This window comes from Opisthorchis viverrini (assembly GCF_000715545.1).
Source record: "Opisthorchis viverrini unplaced genomic scaffold opera_v5_271, whole genome shotgun sequence".
In the NCBI taxonomy this organism is placed as follows: Eukaryota; Metazoa; Platyhelminthes; class Trematoda; order Opisthorchiida; family Opisthorchiidae; genus Opisthorchis; species Opisthorchis viverrini.
The window spans coordinates 569,099-582,432 of NW_008751929.1; positions in this window are offsets into that span (position 1 = coordinate 569,099).

Here is a 13,334-nt window from a genome sequence, read left to right on the forward strand (position 1 = left end):
AAAGGTATATCTAGAAACTTTAATTACTTTTATGGGGATCCATAGAAACTGGTTTTTTATGGCTATTTAGAAATGATAAAAGTTCACTTCCGTGAAGCCAAGTGAAGAATTTTCCCTAGGAATTGCTGCATAGGTGTGAAGTAATTTTTAAATATTTTTATTAAGTCATGTTATCTTATCAGAGTTTTACAAATTATAAAAAAAATTATTTTAATTAGAAGGGTCGAATTTAATTTGATTCACCAATAGGTTAGAAAGTGCAGCTCTGAAAATCACCCTTTCTTTAAAAAACATACAAGCATTTAGCACTCAGAACACTGCGTACCACACAGCCCAACCATTGGGTTATTTATCAGTATAATTTTTTCTCTCCTGTCATGCTTGCCTAAAGATCTGGATTTTTTTTATTTTGACCGTTCGTTTGTACTTTGAACGCTTGGAGTATAACGACAACAGAAATACATTTTTTAAAGACAAATTAAAGTGGGTTTCCCCAAACAGTTATCAGTCATCACGTACATTATAGTTTTAAGATTCATACCCACATCCTCGTTGTCAAAAGTTGTAACTGCCTTTTGGGTCACCGCCAAAAATAGAGCAATGTTGTAGTTTTTGCAGCTGTTCTGAATGTTTATTTCCAGGCCCCAAATTATAGGATTCATCTTGGGGATGTTTTACTTTCCTTGCAGTGATGTCTCACTGTGCATCTTGAATGCCGTCTATTCCGACCGCTTCTTCCTTCAAATTAAAAAGCGCCCGGATATCTTGGATTTAAAAATTCCTTTTTCAGAATTTAGGTACGGCCTGCAGTTAAATGGATGCCAACTGCCTCACAACATTTCTCAAGATGTCTGTAAAGACGTGAGTGACGTGTCATATAAAAACATATTTTTGCTACATTGGATAACCTGCGAAATTTTGTTTGTTCGTTTTTTGTCTAGTTACATGGTCAATACATGAGAAACTCCTGCGTTATTTACCAGACGATTTATTTCCTCCTCTAAATTATTATTCTGAGTCGTAAAAAATCAAATTTCAGAGTGGTTGCTTTATTTTTGTATTATATGTTTTTATGTGGCCTGAAATATTGATTGTTTGGTTCCCATTCTAACAACCTTATGGGCACTGTTTTCTTGTTTACCTGTTTACCTATTCGCTTTTCCGTATGCACAAAAGTTGCTCAATTTGGGTCTTACGAGCCATTGGAAAGAAACTATGGATTTAGCCGACATCGAATATATTTAAGAATCTACATGGACGTTGATAAACTTAGAGGAAATACCCACCCAACCACACACTAACCAGATTTTCTCTTACGGTTGAGAAAAGTGTGCAAGACCGTCGAAACGACTAACTGTCATTCGATCGTGGTCATAAATATTTCTGTAAACTGAAAACAACTTAAGATGATGTATACCCAAAAATACTCGTCAGTGGATGAGTTTCGGCTGCACAAAAGCGGCTGCATTTTCTCCACGTATGTCTCAGAAAGTGAATTCTCCTAGGTAGCGTAGCCAACCGGCTATCAATAAATCAGTGACAGGCCTGGGCACTAACACGATGGAACGGCAAACATTGGTTAAACTATCAACCACAAACACTCATAGTGGTCTAAAAAATATAAAAGAATTGCTGATAAAAGAGTAAGATGCCTGCTTAGGAGTAGTGTGACTAGGAATTCTATGTGTTTCACAGCAGTAAAAGAAATCCCCAAGACTGAATACGAACCACGAAAATGAAGACAACATCAACAATGAATGGACCGTTTTTTCGCCGGACAACTCAACATTATGTTTCCATCAGGAACTTAGCCTCAGTTTCCAGGATGTCAGCAACCTGATGTATTTGGCCCGTCTGGCATGAGTAGTGGATCAGTTGAGCCCGGTGAGAACATCCGGAAACAACCCCATCGAACCGTTGTTCTAGCTGTTAGACGTACCATTCAAGTCGTTTTGTACTCGGGGGATGGAATTATAAAACCCATCAAAGAAGAACTCATTGTTATTCTATGGGTCGTGACGCTTTTAAATCATCGTGGACAGATGAAACTCTGAAAATAATGAACCGGCAATACTGGAGGGAACTAGTACACATCTTTGTGTAAAAAGCGACTACCCTGAAGAAGCTTAGGACTAAAGTCAAAAATGATGCAACACCCCAGGGTATGCAAAAGACCTCTGAAAGTTACGAGCACATGACTCAGACAGCTCACACAGCTCCCCGAATGTGCACGAAAAACGTATATGCTTCCGGCCAAGAGTAAAACTCTTTGGAACAACGGTGTTCAACCTTTCGAACAAACAATAGACACGGACGAAAAATCTTATCAATGATGTCTTCCAGTTACTCAAACTGGTCGCATTCTTTGAATTCAGCTAAGGGAGATAGCAACAACTGAGTGAAACACAAATGAGATGGCTGCTTCCAACATTTATCTAGGAGGTGAAGAAGGAAGGAGGGGTTGTCCTTCGTGATACAAATCCAGAGACGATGATTTGACGACAATTTTGCCATCTACAAGAGGATGGAAATGAAGAGGATGAGCGAATTTTTAAACATCTTCTCCGACGATATCAAGTTCGTAAGGCCTCCGAGCCCTGTTAAAAACCGCAACATTTGCAACACCGCGCAAAAGGGAAATTTCAAGGGTAGAAATGTCCGTACAATACTTTCCATAGAAAAGGCTATACAAGAATTGCAGAGCAGACCAAATAAATCCAAAAACAAATCACAATATTTGAAGATTTTCTGTCACTCAATAAAATGGCAGGAAGGCGGACCGGAAGGTAAAACATAACAAACAAGCGTAACAAGGCCTCATTTGAAAAGAGGGACAGAAATGCTGAAGTGAAGAACCCATCACCTACGAACCTATCAACTGCGAACAAACCCAAACACAGTGCCTAACGGAATCTGAAGGGACAATTTTAATAAATTGCAGGCAAAACATTTGACAATTAAGTGTATTAGGGATGCCAAATTCCCATTAGAAACCACGTAAATTCAAACAGATTTGGGAGAAGTGCCAGTCTAATAGCTCACGAACAACGTCTGCTCTTATCATGACAAGCCTTCTGTAAACTAATTGCCAAGCTCTGCGAACAGATTAAGGGTCACCTGATCAAAATCTGATTGACGCATCCGAGCTATCACTATGCCGACCAATCATTTTCGTATGTCGAAAATATTTTCTAAGCTTCTAGAGTTTCTTCACTTATTTACTGAAACATTCATTAAACCAACTCTCCCTTATAAACCATTTCCTAAGCGAATGAGATGGAAGTATTTTATTCACCAACTAGTTCAGTAAGTATAACCGTATCACAGAGAATACGCGCAATTTTATAGGCTTAATCTACTTGTCTAAATGACTTGAGAATCACGTTACCTACAGAGTAGTGGACGCTTTTGTAGGGGCTTTTGTTTTCGATATGGTCGAGCTTAAAACCTGCGGAACTTTTGGCTAAATGTGTTTGTCTCGGCTATCCAAAGGTGTAATATTCCTTTAGTGATTTTGAAAACCCATGTACGTAACTAATATATCACATGCAATATCAATGATAGCTACCTTTACAATAAATAATCCATTAGCTTCCTCAAATTGATGGCATTTGGTATGCTGATCAGGATTTCTAGTTGCCGGTTTGTGGACGAATTACAAACGAAGTGACGAAAACTCGAAGATATCTCAGATCTCTTTTGTTAACTAAAAGGCTGTCGCTTTAGACCATGTTGTTCTCCAGCAAAGCTTGAACCCACGTATGAAATTTGATAGACTGCTATCTTCCTAGCACAATGAACTCAAACGAAATGGTGAAATCAGTCCCTAGCAGCAACACAAATCCAGCTTGATATACCGTTTCTTCAACTCAACGAGCAAGTATAATTCGAAGATCTGGGTTCTGCACTTTTTGAAAATGTGTGCAAACCCAGGTAAACAGCCTGACGAACATAATACGACTTACACAGAAGGAAATTGAATATTGGTGGAACTAGATGTCTCAATAAGGAGTTGTGTCTTGTAAAACAACACAAGTGCATCTTGCGAAAACAAACAAAAAAGTGTTGGTTGGCTTTTGTCACTTCCATAGTGTGTATTTAGCAGTGATTAAGATAAACTTTTAGCATGTGCTTTATATCCAAGAGTGCTCGGGTTCAAGGATAACATTGTCCGAGCAAAACAGGAAAGTGAAGACTTGTTTCGTTCAGCACCTAACTTGATGGGCTTTCTCAGCTAGGGAGCTGAAATCTGCCGGATCACTTGTGTGTCCGGACAAGACGTTGCAAGATGGTTTGAGTAACTAGGCCGTCATTTTAAAGAGCAAGCTCGACTTGAAAATAAAACTGGAACAGAGGTAAAAGGTACGTCTAGGATGATTTCGTACGTCGCATTGACAGGATGCACGATCTTGTTTACTTGATCATCTAGCCACGCAACGAGACTTGTACAAATAAGCAGTAAAAGCTAACTAACACTTTAAAAAATAGCCAAAGTTAATCAAATCAGTGGATTAAATGTAATGTGAGGAACTTTTCAACATTCCGGTAGCCAGGTTGATCACTTTATGGGTAATATGTTGTTAGTAATACTGTGAGTTCACAGTAAAGTCCAAAATGCTGTTGTTTGCCCGAAGATATCGGTTGCTACTGCAGTATTTAACTTCTAGAAGCAGCTCAGTGTTAATTTTTTTATAAATTGGTCCAATGCATTGGAAGGATAAAAGCATACTCGTAATTATACAATTATTCGTTCCTTCATTCACTGAATCATTCCTTTACATAGAACCATAAAACTTCTTGGGTAATTAGCCACGGCGATTGCAGTACCATTAAAATATCTTTGGATTAATCGTCAGTTCACTGTTTTGATTGGTTATTTTGGTTATTTTTTTCAACAGGTAGTCTCAACGATTATACTCCCACGTCACTTCAGTTGCGTCTGTTCGATTGCGGCAAAATGTATCCTGGTCATTGAAGTACAATCACCTATGGAAGATTTCGATGAGCCCTACGGCGAACCACATTACGAGGAGCTAGGAGACAATGCTATATCTGCAGTGGCTGCAGTAACAAGATTCAAGAAAGTCGATTACGGTAGGATGATTCTATTGTAAACCACTTACATTTAAGGGTGAGACAGACTCAGCAGGCCAAATTTCATTCCTCACACCAAACTGACTTTTAAGATACAAATCGGTCATTCTGCTTTCCAATTCAAAAATGGCTTCGAAACCCCTGGCGCTCATTTAAATATTGACGAATTGATACGTGAATGAAGGAGGATTGTAAGGGTTTCTTAACTGAACACTCCGTGCCATACGACCACAGCTGACGGTCATGTCATTCCACTATCACACAGCAACTACAAGACAAAACATTTGCCAAAACGACAATTAAAGGCCTATCTGGTTTTCGAGAAAAACGTTCACTCTCAAATGAACTTGGTTTTTACGAGAGACTCAACTGAAACTCTCGTTTATGATAGTCTACAACTAAATGTCCTGCACGCAGGTCACCTCATGATTCAGTTGGCACCTTGTGAGTAGTTTCCTTTATGGAAATATATTTCGATATCTCGAATATCGTGCCAACTGAAGCATGAGGCGGCCTGTGTGCAGCACATTCAGTTGTAGAATATCATCACCAAGATATTCATTTGAGTCTCTCGTGAAAACCAAATTGATTTGCAAATGAGTGTATTTCTCGGAAACGGTCCAATTTGGGTCCAAGTAGATCATAAGGTTGACGAAAACTCGGGGACTGCGCCTACCTGATGAGCCCCAAGAAGGGCGAAACCGGTCGTGGGCTATCGAAGAGTTTTCAGCAACCTTGTGAGTAGTTTCCTTTATACCTCTCAGGTTGTTTGATTTTATAGAGACAGCTAAGTTAACTAGAAATAGAGGAACATTTGGTCTCTGTATGCCAGAGAAAGTAATAATATGGCATGAATGCTTCTTTTTCAGTGTATCTCTTTGACACTGAATGTGGAGTTGACGCTTTAACCGCTTTTAAGCCACACCGCAAAATAAAATATAAAATTTCAAAGTTTCAAAAGGATAGGCTTCCTTTCTTGCAGAAGATATTGTTATCCGTATATTCGAGCCCAAAACTTTGCGAAAAACTTGCATCTACGGAGTGTTTCACTTGGCCGGGCAGTTACATATCAGCTCGATACAACCCACCAGTTCACTATAGCCTCCAAAGTTCTGATCTCCAATAATGATTCTGTATTCCGAGTGGTGCGATTTCCAGTCCTTTTTGTTTGGTTTCGCTCGCTTATATCTATATGTATATACATATGTGTATGTTTGAGCCTAGTTAATGTCAGCTTCACTTAAATTATGCTGTTCTCAATTAAAAATCTGTACGTTTTAGTCCGCCTTCAGTCATAACCCATATCAACAAAATGGAAAAGCCATGAGGATTTCTTCAAAGAGAGTAACGTGACCATCACTATATTTGACTAAATTTGTAGACAAAACGAGCCCAAAAATACATGGCGATTCGTCCTTATGGTCTCTTATTAAGGCCGACTATACGATGGGCTAATAAACTTTTTTGCACTAATCATTTTGGCATAAAGTGATTGAAAGCGAAAGAAACATAACGTCCCTAATTATCAACAACCAGGCGATTAAGACGAGAATGCTTCTCAAATTCTATTCAGATGTAACGTGACCCAATAATGTTCCACCATTCTTAATGATCCGATAATTTCTATTGATCAGAGCTTCACCAAGAAAACCGGGCCTGTTCGTAATCGCAAGAATACCTCTGTCAGAGTTATGTCGTCCAGCGTAGTGATGATAAGGTCCTTTTTAGTGGACTACAATTCCAAGTATAATTCTCGCTAATGTTCCAACTTGGTGTCATGTACAAAGGAGACACCGCAATCGCGATTTGGGTCTAGACAACCTTTCGCAAAACAAGCATCTCATCCGTTCTCCAATCAACAGTTGGTGGAATGAGAGTTATTTTGATCAGTTTTACGCCATAGGATAACAAATAGCCAAATCATTCAACCTGTGAATCCTAGGAAACCACCAATACGGTGAACGAAGCTTGCCTTAGAGGTACAAAGATATGAGGACTTGCATCTCCTACAAAGGAAGACCTTTAAAGCATTTCTTACGATCCGAAGTCATCACGACGTCATGACACGTCTTAGAACAAATGAGTTAGGCACATAAATATTCAACTATAATTAGTCGTAAGTGGTTGCTGCATTGGAAGAAATCACGTTCACATCACTATCTTTCAAAATGTCCTCCTCGAATGGCGAGACAATTATGCTGGTGGGTCCGTCTCAAAGGCACTGGACGTGAGTTTCACTGTTATCAAACCTCGTCAGCAGCGCACATAAGTGGGGGTACCGAGTTTGAACCCCGTCATCTGACTAACGAGGCAAGTTTGTTTCTACTGGTCAGTCAGGGAATGTTTGACAACTGAAATTTTAGGTTTGAACAGCCGAACATATTCACGCTCCAGCAATGCGATCCGTTTGTGAAAACGCCTAGAACGGCATGCTCTTTGACCGGAGCTCTGCACGGCACGGCAATGAGCTCTAAAAATACAATACCAAAACACAGTGCTCCATTTTAAGTTTGGCCTCATCAGAACACTTTACCATCATTATCGACTATCTACAGAAATTCCATGCATTATTGATCATGGTGAAGTATATACCGAATTATTTTTATTTTGGGCTTAAGAGCTTTCTAAAAAAAGCGAAGCACCATTATAATCTGACTGACTTAATACCCGTAAACTGAGCCATATTTGCACATTCTCACCCACTTCTAGCTTGATTAATTTTGTTTGCTTCTGCATTTTGGACTTACTGGGAAGTCGAAACTTATCATAAAGTTGATTCAGCCATATTAATAATAAAGCTGAACTGCTCCAAAACATTGTTTACCGTGGAATACTACTTTTTTCGCAAAGCTATGTGGATAAATGGAGCCTAAGCGGGTACACATCACACAAAAGTTTCCCAAGATTTAAACATTTGTTCCTTCATATAATTTCTGGATACCAATCTTGAACTATGGTCGGCAGAACTTTGCACAATCGGTCTCTGTTTTCGTAACAGCCATCTGCATGTGTAAGGGCTGGTGCAGCCAGCTCCCGTCGTGATCAGAATCTTCAAGCTATTCTGTTTCCCTTTTAACATATACACCTGGGGGATGCGTGACCGTAGTTTACACGCCAAATTGTCGAGGGAACGCAAGTAACTAAGGGAACTCGCGTGAGAAATCGGAAATTATGGTATTTATTTAACAAATTTCCACAAATTCAACCCTGGCGTTCAGGATGGCATCCAAAAGTGACTGCATTTGTAGTAATTGCCCCCTAGTGCGACATTGTGGTAAACCATTTGTTTACAGTGAGAGGGGGGACTGCGTGATATTCAGTACACGCTTCAGTTTTCGGCTATATGAAAGACTAACACACTGATACCGGTATATTTTTCTCCTTTCGTTTTTATAGCTCCGGCGTATGCAGAGAAAGAAAGAAGAACAATCACAGGTATAATGCTACTGTTCCCTTGCTCGTGTATTTAGAATTGTCTTTTTATGTCATTGAGAGACGCTTTTGGAGTCACTAATTTTTTCCTACGTGTGACGTAAGCGACCTGATCCTGAGAATAAACACAAAATTAATTATTCCTACTTAGCATACCTGTAGGTCTCAGGAACAAACCTTTAGAAAGTCCATACACAATTGTCGCTCTTTCAAAAGTATGATGCAATACTTACCTTTTGTGCTATCATCCCTTCCAAATACTTGAACAAACGCTCAACTATTTACTTATACCAGTGATAGAAACCACTACCTACTTTCAACGGCGAATTGAACACGATCGGCTCTACCGTGAGAGGCTCCGACGACGTTTGGAAAACAAAGTGAGTTTACCACAATTTTCGTGATGAATTTTGGTCTATAATGCTATTCATTTTATCGGTATTCCTAGAATTATAGTGGAACTAAAATGTGTGGAGTCAGCTAACCTGGTTAACGTCAAAGATTTGGCGACCATTATAATGATTTTAATAAAGAACACCCTAAGATATCCGTTGAAACATCACGAAAAAGACGAAATGTGCTTCGCATTTGCAGTCGATGCTCTTCGGTGTAAGGTAAAGGAGTGATTATAACCCGTGACCGATTGCTCGGGATATCTACGTGCACCAAAATAATCGATGATTTCACTTGCCATTTGGATTTTTTGTCAGTGTTTTGCTGCTGAGAATATCGATAATCGGGGAATTATGCTTTCAAGAACAATATGGCCTCCTAGATCTTGACGAGAAAACGCTGATTATGTAATGGAAAATAAGTCTTATTCAAATAGGCTAAGCCTAGTCAAAGAAGACCACGGATTTTTTGCTAGAGTCTTCAGACAAAACTTCTGGTGTTTTTAATGAGACTCGTTTTTAGTTGGAAATCGAGCATGTCTCCGGCTCTCATCAGTGGCCTCGCCCATATCCGTAGAACCTAGGCCTTGCTATTTGATCATAGCCCAATCAAACTAGATTTTCCGACTTTATACACACCGAGTTTGGTGCGGATGTTCTCAAACAGACCCGAAACTTCTTTTATGCTTGCAATGGTGCTTTTGCGTTCAGCCATGCACATAAAATCAACCATTAGCAACTCAGAGGAATAATACACACTCTACTTGGAATTCCTGATAGTTTTATGCAGCTATTTGTCCACAAAATGTGACATCTCACGAGTTTAGAATCCCTTATATTCACTCTCGTAGAGTCATTGTGTGCAGCCCATAGTAACTTGCAGGAAATGGTGTTTGTTGGTCATGGCTGCTAAGTAGGATAACATTTGGTTACACAAAGCTCAGTGAGTTCCACTGCTTTTCATGTGGCATCTATATAACCTACAAAAGCAAATCAGATTATGAGGCCCGGTTTACCTTGAGAACAAGCTACTCAGTAACGGCAGGAATAAGATACCTACTGTCTGACGATGTAATGTTTTATTGCAGAGCGGGTTTTTCTCTCGGGAACACTTGCGGTTACGCTCGCTGTGTTGGTCGAAAAAGTGGTAACAACATTGCATCAAATTTCAACTATCTAGGCGCATCTCGACCAAACTGTTTATTTTCTGTTTAGTTATCTCCGTAATATCCGGATGTTCTTATAGGCTTGAAAAAACTGAACGATGGGCTTATTTATACCGGTGCTTCCGGCCATCTTTAGTCAATGCTTCCTATTGTTAAGCAAATGGATGTTGCCACTGCTCCGCTTGACCGGACAGAAGACCTTTCACAGAGCAAGATTAATCGGCAACATTCATCCTTCCGGATGTTTACACCACCAGTAAAGGCCAACAACAATCAGAGATGTTCCTGGCTCAACAAACAATTCAATGGATACATGATACAATCAAACCGCAAAAGAAGCTATTCCAGGATCAATAAACTCATTGAAATTGACCCAGTCTGTCAACCGTTACGAGCAAAAAACTATACAGTCACGGAATTCTGAGCCAAATGGAAAATCAAGAAACCTAATGACAGCCAACGGACTAATGGGATCAAAGGAAGAAAACTAATAAAACTATTAAGAAACTATTAAAACAGAAGAAGAAGCGTTCAGTTGTAGCACCCTTCCGGTGCCTAGCCGCCATGCCACCCGAAGGAAGCACGAGGGCTGCGATACTGCCAGGTTTCCCAAGCCTAGACAGGGGAAGTCGAATGGCGGAGGTTGGATTCGAACCACGAACCTTCCGGTCAGTAAATTCGCGCTCTAACCACTTGGGCCATCTATTAAAACAGAAGAACCAACCAATCAGGGCAACCAATTTAGACCGCAAAGCAAGGAGAAAATGACCGAATTTCAGGAGGACAATCACACAAAAAAACTTTCGATTTGAGTGCGCATAACAAACTAACCAGATACAAGAGATTGAGGCCAACTCAGATTTTCAGTTTGCAATCCAGCTGCCAAGGTCGGCGAAGAGATCGACAACCAAGCAGCGCACCCAAACTAGTTATATTCCACAAGATTGCAAACATTCCTCTATTCCAGGAAAAGTGAGGCAAATATAAAGCGTGCAGGAGGGCAGACCCATTCCTCACGGTTGATATCAAGAATCTAGCATAGAATTGGGTATTCCAACTACATAAATTTTATCGCTCTACCAGAGTTTGCCTACTAGGCGATTTGTCGCTGCGCAAAAGGGCCAATGTTAAGTTCACCGCCATACTGAAGAGAGACCGAAAGCTCGAAAGCCCCCAACCATCCCAGTGTTTTTACGTAGATTTGCAAATCCATGGAACTGGCTACCGGCAAAGTATGAAAGTGACACAGCGACGCTATTTCCAAGGGTTACCTGAACAAATATATTGCAGTATAAATGCTGAAATTATTAGCAGAAACAAACCTTGAGATAAACCCCAAGGGTTGTTCGAATTCATTACAACAAGTGGTTTTCAAAAGCTGGTGAAAGGTAGTGAAGGCATCTGGGCTAAATGACTTTCCGTTTGGTAGAATTATTTGTGTTTATTTCAGGATGCTTATGTCGAAATATCACTATAATTTGAAACAGACTGTCAAACTTATTTTTCTCGTGGATGCACCATCTGCTTTCCAGTATTCCTCAATGTTTAACCATGCAAAATGTTTGTAGTGCAGCATCTTGGTCTTCATTTAAGCACTGATTCATAAATATCATATATCAATATCATAAATCAGTCCCCCCCCCAATAATACATCTTGCGAGAGTGTGAATCCTTTTCCGAAATAGCCAGAGCAAAGTCCAAAGAACCAATATTTAAAGAAACGTCTTTTCAGATCCTTTTAGATGATAAATTTAGTAATACACTTCATCCATTTTCCCTATGCATTCATGATCTTGCTTTCAGTCTATTTGTGTTCGTAGGCAGCCTATTTCAGCAACGCATGACTCGTCATCGTTCTTCAGTCACTGTTTGGGTTTTGTTAGTGCATGCATCAAAAAAATCTGTCGCTCAACTCAACCACAAAAACATAATTGTCTTGCTGGTCATATAGTCTCTGAGTAGTTTCACCTAAAAGAAAAAGCGTCAGCAATCGTTGAGTTTCGTGATGTAGGAAGATCGTAGATATCTCGTCTTGCCTTAACAATAAAGTATATCATCAGAATGAATTTTCACATCGTCGTAGCAAACAGATGTAGGTATTGGAACCCACAGTAGAGTATCCATTCAAGCGACCAAATATAGCATCACCTTGAAAATGCACTGCGACTTTTTGTTTAGCTGAATGTCGCTGTTTGATTCATTATATTGTATTCATGTTTTTGTTTTCAAAAAAAACCTGTCAAACAGCTAAAGAATAGCATCGCGCACGCGCATATGGGACGCCACATCAATAATACGAGTGTCCTTGTGCACAAATCAAGTCAACAACCTTACATTGCGGTGCGCCTGCAGGTTACAATACATTTATCAAATGGCAACACCTCCGGACTGTTGAGGGGTAAACGCACTATCAAACCGATTACTGTGGAAGAACAGAATGCAAACTACTTCAATATGATGATGTGTCCAGGGCTAGTAATTGGATGTAAGTTAAAATGGTCTTGGCTTGCGCGGTTAAATATATTTTACTTCCCCCCTCCAAATTTAAGTAGAGGATGTATTTGGCTAAAGTTACTGTCTAAATGTGGATTCAAAAGCGTCTGATTTCGGAATTTCACCCGAAGAGCCATTCAGGTATATTCTGTTACAGTTCACAACAATCCAACTTATGTACCAAAAAGCACTAATTGATCATCAATACACGACGGGCTTTCTTGCAAAAACTGGCATTCTTTGGAGGTTTGATATGTTCGTTTAAAGTCCAAATATGCGTGCGATTCTGAACGTAATTCGCGAGTTTTTCGAATTCTGTTTTGTTCGCCGGTTACTCAAGAATGGCACTACTGTGACTCTTGGATATGGAACACTGAATTTTCAATTTTACTTTTGCTATTGCATGGGAATTTATGATGGGGTAATAGCATAATTCAAGTTGATTTTAAAATAAACTCCTTCGAAACGATTCAGTAAGATTTTTTGATACTTTGAATACGTTGTTTTTATTCCTTGGTAATACATTATCAGGCTTAAAAGACGAGACTGACTCACGAAATAATTTTTTTTCAAACTAATTTTGCTCATCAGAACGAAAAAAGTGTAGCGAACAAAGCTTCTTTTCTGTGAGTGTTCCTCTTGGCCAATACATCACGTGGAAAAGGTTAAGGTCTGGCATACATACACTTTAGAGAGATAGAAATCAATGGGAGGGGGTTGAATGAGGGATAGGTCAATGAGTCATCGAAACAGGTAA